The sequence below is a fragment of the Castor canadensis genome, chromosome 2 (assembly GCF_047511655.1).
Source record: "Castor canadensis chromosome 2, mCasCan1.hap1v2, whole genome shotgun sequence".
Classification (NCBI taxonomy): Eukaryota; Metazoa; Chordata; class Mammalia; order Rodentia; family Castoridae; genus Castor; species Castor canadensis.
In genome coordinates, this window is record NC_133387.1 from 16,354,476 (window position 1) to 16,364,951 (window position 10,476).

Below are 10,476 nucleotides of genomic sequence, written 5' to 3' on the forward strand. Positions count from 1 at the left end.
CTAGAGAAACAAGAACAAGCAAATCCCAAAACAAATAGGAGAGAAATAATAAAAATAAGAGCCAAAATCAATGAAATAGAAACCAAAAAAACCATACAGAGAATTAATGAAACAAAAAGTTGTTTCTTTGAAAAAATAAACAAGATCGACAGACCCCCTGGCAAACCTGACTAAAATGAGGAGAGAAAAAAACCCAAATTAGTAGAATCAGGAATGCTAAAGGGGAGATAACAACAAACACCATGGAAGTCCAGGAAATCATCAGAGACTACTTCGAGAACCTATATTCAAATAAATTTGAAAATCTTAAAGAAATGGACAGATTTCTATATACATATGATCATCCAAAACTGAACCAAGAGGAAATTAATCACCTGAATAGATCTATAACACAAAATGAAATTGAAGCAGCAATCAAGAGTCTCCTCAAAAAGAAAAGTCCAGGACCTGATGGATTCTCTGCTGAATTCTATCAGACCTTTAAAGAAGAACTGACACCAACTCTCTTTAAACTGTTCCACAAAATTGAAAGGGACGAAAAGCTGCCTAACACATTTTATGAAGCCAGTATTACACTTATCCCAAAACCAGGCAAAGACACCTCCAAAAAGGAGAACTATAGGCCAATCTCTTTAATGAACATTGATGCAAAAATCCTCAATAAAATAATGGCAAACTGAATTCAACAACAAATCAAAAAGATTATTCACCACGACCAAGTAGGCTTCATCCCAGGAATGCAGGGGTGGTTCAACATACGAAAATCAATAAACGTAATAAACCAGATTAACAGAAGCAAAGACAAAAACCACTTGATCATCTCAATAGATGCAGAAAAAGCCTTTGATAAGATCCAACACCATTTCATGATAAAAGCTCTAAGAAAACTAGGAATAGAAGGAAAGTACCTCAACATTATAAACGTTATATACGACAAACCTACAGCCAGCATTATACTTAATGGAGAAAACCTGAAACCATTCCCTCTAAAATCAGGAACTAGACAAAGATGCTGACTATCTCCACTGCTATTCAACATAGTACTGGAATTCCTAGCCAGAGCAATTAGGCAAGAAGAAGGAATAAAAGGAGTACAAATAGGTAAAGAAACTGTCAAAATATCCCTATTAGCAGACGATATGATCCTATACCTTAAAGACTCAAAAAGCCCTACTCAAAAGATCCTAGATACCATCAATAGCTATAGCAAGGTAGCAGGATATAAAATCAACATAGAAAAATCATTAGCATTTCTATATACTAATAATGAACAAACTGAGAAAGAATATATGAAAACAATTCCATTTACAGTAGCCTCCAAAAAAAAATCAAATACCTAGGTGTAAACCTAACAAAAGATGTGAACGACTTTACAAGGAAAACTATAAAATTCTGAAGAAAGAGATTGAGGAAGACTATAGAAAGTGGAGAGATCTCCCATGCTCATGGATTGGTAGAATCAACATAGTAAAAATGCCTATACTCTCATAAGTAATCTACATGTTTAATGCAATTCCCATCAAAATTCCAATAACATTCATTAAAGAGATTGAAAAATCTACTGTTAAATTTATATGGAAACACAAGAAGCCACAAATAGCCAAGGCAATACTCAGTCAAAAGAACAATGCTAGAGGTATCACGAAACCTGACTTCAAAGCAATGACAATAAAAACAGCATGGTACTGGCACAAAAACAGACATGAAGACCAGTGGAACAGAATAGAGGACCCAGATATGAAGCCACACACTATAACCAACTTGTCTTTGACAAAGGTGCTAAAAATATATGATGGAGAAAGAGCAGCTTCTTCAACAAAAACTGCTGGGAAAACTGGTTAACAGTCTGCAAAAAACTGAAACTAGATCCCTGTATATCACCCTATACCAATATTAACTCAAAATGGATCAAGGATCTTAATATCAGACCCCAAATTCTAAAGTTGGTATAGGAAAGAGTAGGAAATACTTTGGAACTAATAGGTATAGGCAAGGACTTTCTCAATGGAACCCCAGCAGCACAGCAACTAAGAGATAACATAGATAAATGGGACTTCATAAAACTAAAAAGCTTCTGCTCAACAAAAGAAATGGTCTCTAAACTGAAAAGACCACCCACAGATTGGCCGAAAATATTTGCCAGCTACACATCAGACAAAGGACTGATAACCAGAATATATAGGGAACTTAAAAAACTAAATTCTCCCAAAACTAATGAACCAATAAAGAAATGGGCAAGTGAACTAAACAGAACTTTCTCAAAAGAAGAAATTCAAATGGCCAAAAAACACATGAAAAAATGCTCACCATCTCTAGCAATAAAGGAAATGCAAATTAAAACCACACTAAGATTCCACCTCACCCCTGTTAGAATAGCCATCATTAGCAACACCACCAACAACAGGTGTTGGTGAGGATGCGGGGAAAAAGGAACCCTCTTACACTGTTGGTGGGAATGTAAACTAGTACAACCACTCTGGAAAAAAATTTGGAGGCTAGTTAAAAAGCTAGACATTGATCTACCATTTGATCCAGCAATACCACTCTTGGGGATATACCCAAAAGACTGTGACACAGGTTACTCCACAGGCACCTGCACACCCATGTTTATTGAGGCACTATTCACAATAGCCAAGTTATGGGAACAGCCAAGATGCCCCACTACTGATGTTTGGATTAAGAAAATGTGGTATTTATACACAATGGAATTTTATGCAGCCATGAAGAAGAATGGGATGTTATCATTTGCATGTAAATGGATGGAACTGGAGAACATCATTCTGAGTGAGGTTAGCCTGGCCCAAAAGACCAAAAATCGTATGTTCTCCCTCATATGTGGACATTAGATCAAGGGCAAACACAACAAGAGGACTGGACTTTGATCACATTATAAAGTGAGAGCACACAAGGGAGGTATGAGGATAGGTGAGACACCTAAAAAACTAGATAGCATTTGTTGCCCTCAATGCAGAGAAACTAAAGCAGATACTTTAAAGCAACTGAGGCCAATAGGAGAAGGGGACCAGGAACTAGAGAAAAGGTTAGTTCAAGAGGAATTAGCTTAGAAGGTAACACACATGCACAGGAAATTAATGTGAGTCAACTCCCTGTATAGCTATCCTTATCTCAACTAGCAAAAACCCTTGATCCTTCCTATTATTGCTTATACTCTCGTCAACAGAATTAGAGATAAGGGCAAAATAGTTTCTGCTGGGTATCAAGGGAGTGGGGGGGGAGATGGAGGGGGGGTGGGGTAATGGGGGAGAAATGACCCAAACATTGTATGCACATATGAATAAAATAAAAATTAAAAAAAATCATTAAAAATATTTTATTAAACTTAAAAAAAAAAAGTACGGCTCCACTAATTCTTTTTCTAATCACAAGGGTTTGGCTGGGAAGGGATGCAGCATAAATTTGCTAAAGTGAAGGCAGAACTGCCATTTGATTTGGACCTCTATATAACTAAAATAAGGCATTACACACCTGTTGCTGTCAAACCTCCCACAATCAAATACACAAAAATGCTACCAAACCAAGCATGAGCAGATGTCTGAGGGTTTTTATTTAAGTGGTGTGTGTGTGTGCGTGCGCACGCGTGTGTGTGTATGATACATGGATTTGAACTCGATGTTGCATTTGCTAGGCGGCCCTCTACCACTTGAACTTTCTCTTTTAAATTAATTTTATCTCAGGTATTTGTTATGGTAACAAATGGAACTAACATGACATACTTTCTCTTTTGTTTTTAGAGACAGTCTTTTTAAAATCATTTTTTATTAGGATATATTCATTATATAGGTGACATTCATACAGGTGACATCTATACAGGTGATATTACACAGGTGACATATTATTCATAGTGACAATTCCGATTAGACTTATATAGTACATGATTTGCATTGTCCCTATTTTCTCTTCCCCTCAGCTCCCTCTCCACCCCACTTAAAGCAATTGCAAGAGGTTTCTTAGTTCCATTTCATATAGGTATACGAAGTCCATCTACCATATACCCTCACCTTAATCTCCTTCTTCACCCTCCCTCACACTAGTACCCCCCAACACACACAGAACCTATTTTACAGTCCTGGTTTTTGTTAATAGTATTTGAGTTGATGTTCAAAGGGGTGTCTCAATGTATGCCCACTGTGGGTGTGCTTTACTTTGGTCCATTCAACCACTTCCATTACTCTCCCTTACCCTTTACCTCCCCCATCCCCCCCCATTTTTCAATACACATCCTTATATCCTCTTCCTTCACTTCTTATGTTATATGATATTACTGATGCTCTATCATTCTGTTTTCCTTTCCCCAAGTTCCATGGAGTAGTTCCTCTGTTACATACATGTTCTACAACTGAGCTTGTATATGATCATGCTTGTCTTTGTGTATATGTTTATCTTTGAATCTGTCTTCCATGTATGAGAGAAACATGTGGCTTTTGTGTTTCTGATCCTTGCTAACTTCACTTAACATATCCTCCAGTTGCATCCATTTACCTTCAAACCCCATGTCATTATTCCTTGTGGCTGAGTATACTCCATTGTGTATAAATACCACAATAAATACCCTCCCCCCCTTTGTTTCAGGGCTCAGCCTTTGGACACAAGTCTGCTGAGTCTGTGCTGGTACAATAAAACATTGCTTCCTGCTAAATTGCCTCAGTGTCTCATATCTCAAGTAGCAACTTCCTGCAACAATATGATGCAGGGGGTTATTTTGATTTTCTTGAATTTGTTGTCCTAAAATGTGATCTGTTTTGAAGAAAGTTCCATGAGCTGTAGAAAAGAATGTGTATTGCCTCACTGTTGGTGAAATACTCTGTAGATATCAATCATGTCTGTTTGGTCTAATTTGTGGAGTAGCTCTGAAGTTTCTTTGTTGATCTTTTGCCTGGATGACCTAGCTATTGGTGACAGTGGGGTATTCAGTTCTCCCACTATCACTGTGTTAGGGTCTATCTGTGTTCTTAGGGCCATTATTATTATTTTTTTTAATGTAGATGGGAGCCCATGCATTTGGTGCATATATGTTAAGGATTGATATTTCCTCTTGATGAATTGTCCCTTTAGTTAATATGAAATGACCTTCATTGTCTCTTCTGATTGCTTTTAGCTTGAAGTCTACTTTGTCAGATATGAGTATAGTTACTCCTGCCTGTTAATGGGGTCCACTTGCTTGGAAAACTTTTTCCCCCCTTTGACTCTAAGCAAGTATTTATTTTTTTCAGTGAGATGAGTCTCTTGTAAGCAATGTATGGTTGGGTCTTGTTTTTTTAACCCACGTTGCTATTCTATGTCTTTTGATTGGGGCATTAAGGCTGTTTACATTCAGTGTTAATACTGAGAGGTGCCTGTTGTTTCCAGTCATTTTTATTCCCCTGTTGTTTAGTTTTATCTATTCCTTGTTTACTGCTCTGCTTGCTCAAAAGGGTTTATTCTTTCTTGAGTCTTCCTGTCTCACTCTAGTTTCTTCTATATGTAAAAGTCCTTTAAGTGTCTTCTGTAGTGCTGGCTTGGTGGTCACAAATTCCTTTAGTCTTAACTTGTTGTGGAAGGTTTTCATTTCTCCTTCAATTAGGAAGGACAGTATTGCTGGGTAGACTAGTCTAGGTTGACAGTTGCTTTGTTTCAGGGCCTGCATTATGTCTTTCCATGACCTTCTCACATTTAGAGTTTGAGTTGAGAAATCTGCTGATTTTCTAATGGGTTTGCCTTTGTATGTGACTTGTCTTTTCTCTTTTGCAACTTTCAGAATTCTTTCTTTGTTCTGTGTGCTGAATGTTTTGATTATGATATATCTGGGGGTGTTTCTTCTTTGGTCCTGATGGTTTGGTGTTCTGTAAGCTTCCTATACCTGGTAACTCTCTTTCTCAAGGTTAGGGAAGTTCTCTGTTGTTCTATTGAATAGGTTGCAATGCCTTTAGTTTTTATCTTCTCTCTTTCTTCTACACTCATGATTCATAGGTTTGGTCTTTTCATGGTGTTTCAGGTATCTTGCATGTTCTATTTGTATTTTCTTAGCATTCTTTCATGGTCTTTTACTGGATGGTCTAATTCCTCTCCTTTGTCTTCTGTTCCTGATACTCTATTTTCCACTTGCTCCACTCTGTTTGGCAAGCTTTCAATTGAGATTTTTATTTGGGATATTGAGTTGTTTATTTTGGATTGATTGTTTTTCAGGGTTTCCATATCTTTATTGATTTCTTCTCTCATGGATAGTCTTCCTAATTTCATTCATTCATTTGTATTCACTTTCATCTCATTTAATTGTTTATCCATGTCCTCTTTGAGGTCTAGTACTAGCTTTTGTGTTTCTTCTTTGTGGTCATTAATCATTTTTACTATTTTTTTTGGAATTCATTATTTGATATCTCTTCCTGTATGCAGGTGCTTAGATCCTTGGTGGTTGAATTGGCTTTTGAGGGAGAGCAGTTGTCTTGCTCTTTCATTCAGCTCTGAGATTTATGCATTTGGAGTTGTTTTTAGTTAGGGTTTTAGTCCCTGTGCCCCTGTATGGAAACAGAGTCTTGAACTCATTATGTAGCCCATGCTTGTCTGGAATCCAAGATTTTCCTGCTTCATACTTCTGAGTGCTAGAACTACAGGAGTGTATCACCATGTCTGGTATCACAACTCACTTCTGATTCCAGGATCTGTACCACTGTGTAAATACATAATAACTTGTAACTTGGACAAGATGTCATAGAATCAGGACAAGATGTTAATAGAACCAGGATTATGAACTGAGTTCCAGAGCTCACAGGTTAAGTGTTACCTGTCTGTGAGGCAGTCTCTACCTCTTCCCTCTCACTTTCCATCTTTAACTCCTGCATATACTCTGGTCTCACAGTCTTTCTCTGGCTCACAGTCTTCCTGTCCACTCAATCTCCACACTTTCCTTTAACATTCATTGTGGACCCAGCAGTCTTAGCCTTTGATGACTTTAACCTCTTTGTCTTCACCATCTTCACCCCATTCTGATGCGCACCAATCACCTACTGTCATTAGTCAGAGCTGCTCTAGAATTATTTCTGAAATCTTAAGCTTCAGTTTTCCATTTCCACTGTAGCCTGCCCTTTTAGTTCTCTTATCTTCCCTGGGTTATCTTCTCCACACATTCAGCCCCTTCCTGTCCTCCATTCCTTATTTATCTGGACTTGAGCTCGTCATTCAGCCCCTGACTAGTCTTTTGGTTAATACTTTGGTCACCTTGAGCCTCAAGTGACTCTCCCCTACTCATTCTTGATCTTGTACTTGAAAAGGCATTGAGGAGAATCTTTTCCAGTTCATGATCTTGAACTACAGACTTGTGATCACGCTCAAGGTGATCAAAGTTCCCTTGACCTTAAGTGTTATCCACTTGGCAGAACCTAACCGTTGATTAAGCAAATTCTGCTCCCATCCATTGAGGGCCTTTAGGGAAAATTGCAGAACTGTTGGATGAGTGCCATTATATATCCTTGGCTTTGACCTTGCCAAGGTCCTCCACTGCCAATCCTACCTGTTGGCAACCTCCACACCCACCAAGTCTCAAGTACTCATTCTTGGTCTTGTACTTGAAAAGGCATTGAGGAGAATTTTTTCCAGGTCATGATCTTGAACTTCAGACTTGTGTATACCCATGCACGAATCCTTCTCTCCTTTCTTCTTGTGTGAATGCAAGCGGTGTTTCTCCTCCTGTCTGAGGTTAGTTCTCCCACTGGGTCTCATTCTCTCCCAGTGCCTTATGGCCCTCGCCCATGGAATTACCGTTCTTCTTTCCATATTTTTAGCTGTCCATCTTGCTAGCACCTCTCACTTAGTGTATAACTCTGTGTATCACCTATTCTAATATAACCTCTGTCCTCTCTAATTATCATTACCCTGGACCTTTCTATTCTTTTTTTAACCCAAGGAATCTGCCTTAGTATATCCTGCTATGACCTTGCCAACACCATCAGTGGCCATGTAGGAAAACTCCCTCTAACATTTTACCTTACTGGCACTTCCTCCTTGAACCTCTCTCCTCTGTGTGTCCACATGTTTCGTTTTTCTCTAACCTCAATTTGTCAGTTTATATCTTATACTGGGTTCCCTCAGAAGCAAACATATAAGGACTGAATGCAGTGTATTTGGAGGAAAATCCCAAGAAACCCTGATAGGGAAGTAGGGAAAGGAAGTCAGCATAGGTGTGATACTTTGTTAGGTTCAGTGCGTGTGTGTCCTCAAATTTAATTGACAAGAGAAGAAAAAACTTCATTCATATGCATATAGAAATTCCATGAACACAGATAAGCACTTATATGCCTAGCTTAATACAGGGGAGAGAGCTGGGCATGGTGCACATGCCTGAAATCCCATCACTTGGTAGGCTGAGGCAAGAGGATCCAGAGTTTGGGAGGCCAGCCTGGGTTACATAGTGAGACCCTGTCTCAAAAGAAAAAAAAAAAATAGGGAAGAAACAAGGCAGTAAAATGGTTACAATGGGAAGAACAAATGGGTTTCCAGGGGAACAAATTGAGATAAGCAGGTTTGTGATAATGCTTGTTTACAGAGGTATGTGGGTGTTTTCTAGCATTTTTTTTTTCTTTTTTGGCAATACTGAGGTTTGAACTCAGCCTTGCGCTCACCAGGCAGGCTGGTGAGCCATGCCCTCAATATTTTTTGCCTTTTTAAAATAGGGTCTTGCCTTTATGCCTGGGCAGACCTGGATAACAATCCTATTTACGCTTTCCGTGTAGCTGGGATGACAGGTGTGCTCCACCACACCCAGTTTTATTGGTTGATATGTGGTCTCCTGAACTTTTTACCTCAGCTGTTCTTAGTAGCTAGGATTACAGGCACGAGCCACTGTACCTGGCTCTCTTTTTCCCTTCACTGCCATAAACTGCCTTCAAAAGGGGATCCATTCAGCCTCCTTCCTAGAAGCTTCTGCATTAGTGAAATAGGAAACTATCTGTGAAGGTTTCTTTCCAAATCAGTTAAATCTCAAACGTCTTTAGTTTAAAATAATCCTCAAGCTGTAACTTGAGGCCCAACTCTAGGGGTTCCGATAGGTCCAATCGGACCAATATGACAAACAGAGTAGTAGTGAAGGGCAGAGAAAGATTTGTTACCCAGCATAGGTATGTTTTGAGAAGAGGCAAAGTGAACACTTCAGCTCATCTTCAGGTACAGACATGAGTTTTAGGTTTAAATAGAGGAAGAAGTGGGGCAGGAGTGCCAGGTGTGCATAAATATTTGACAGTCCTGGTCACAGGTGTAGTCTGGTGGTCAGATGTATGGTCTGGTTGTTCGTGATCTCAGGAATGGTCAGATGGGGCCTGGTCATGATAAGAAAGTCATTGCTGTCTGGGGGTAGCTTCGACTCTTGTTACCAGTGTTTATCCATCAGTCCTGTCCTTCTTGGAATCCAACATAGCTACAAATCCAACATGTAGGAGAGAGAGTCAAAGCAAAAGAGATAAATGCAAAATGGAGGCAGGGGTGCCAAGCTTTTCTCTTCTAGCTAATTTTAATTTTCTTCTTCTAGTTAATTTTTGGGCCCAAATAATGAGTCAGTGCTTCTCAGCAAAAGCAATTTCTAAGTACCTGTTATAAAACCAACCCTGGAGTCCAAGTGGATTCCATACCACCAATTTCCTAACATCCCTGGTTAAGGGTTTCTTCCTAGAGGTATAAACTTCTTGGAAATTCCAGCCTTTCTCTACTGCTGGCAAGCTCACTGCTTCTGCTGTGGAAAAGACCTAGAAAGAGAGATCAGGTAAAGATGCTGAGTGCCAAAGAGACACAGACTACTGTTATTTTCCTTCTGGGTTTTCTTTTACTTTACCTACTTCTTTAATGTTGCTATTTCCAGAGTCAATCCTGCCACCTCTGTTACTCCCACTTCATTTTTGCAGGGTGATCTCATTAACTCTTATAGCTTTAGTTACTTAATAACTGATGTCACTCAGCTCTATATTCCTTATTCTCTCTCTCTCTCCTCCTTTTATTCTTTTTGTGCTGCTGGGGATTGAGCTAAGGGTCTTTCAAATGCTAGGCAAGTGCTCTACCACTTGAGCCACACATCCAGCCCTTTTGTTTGTTTGTTTGTTTGTTTTTGAGATAGAGTCTCACTAACTTTACTTGGGCTGGCCTCCAATTTAAGAGCCTCCTACCTCCACAATCCAGTAGCTGCTCATCTTCATTCAGGTCTAGACCTGTATATAAAATGCAACTGCATATTGAGTACTTTACCTTGGATTGTCCACTGCAAACACAATTAAAACCAGGCTTATAGCCCTTCAGTCTTTCATGACTCTTATCTTGTCTTGCTTTTTAGAAATCCATTCTTCTTGCTGCCAGGGTCTTTCTGAAACAGCTGTCCTAGGCTAGGACAGTGTTGGAGTGCTGGCTTAGCACACACAGGTCCCTTGGATTGATAATAAATAAATAAATAATTAAAACACCTGGCCTAAATATGGCTGAACACTCTTGGGAAGTGATAGGATA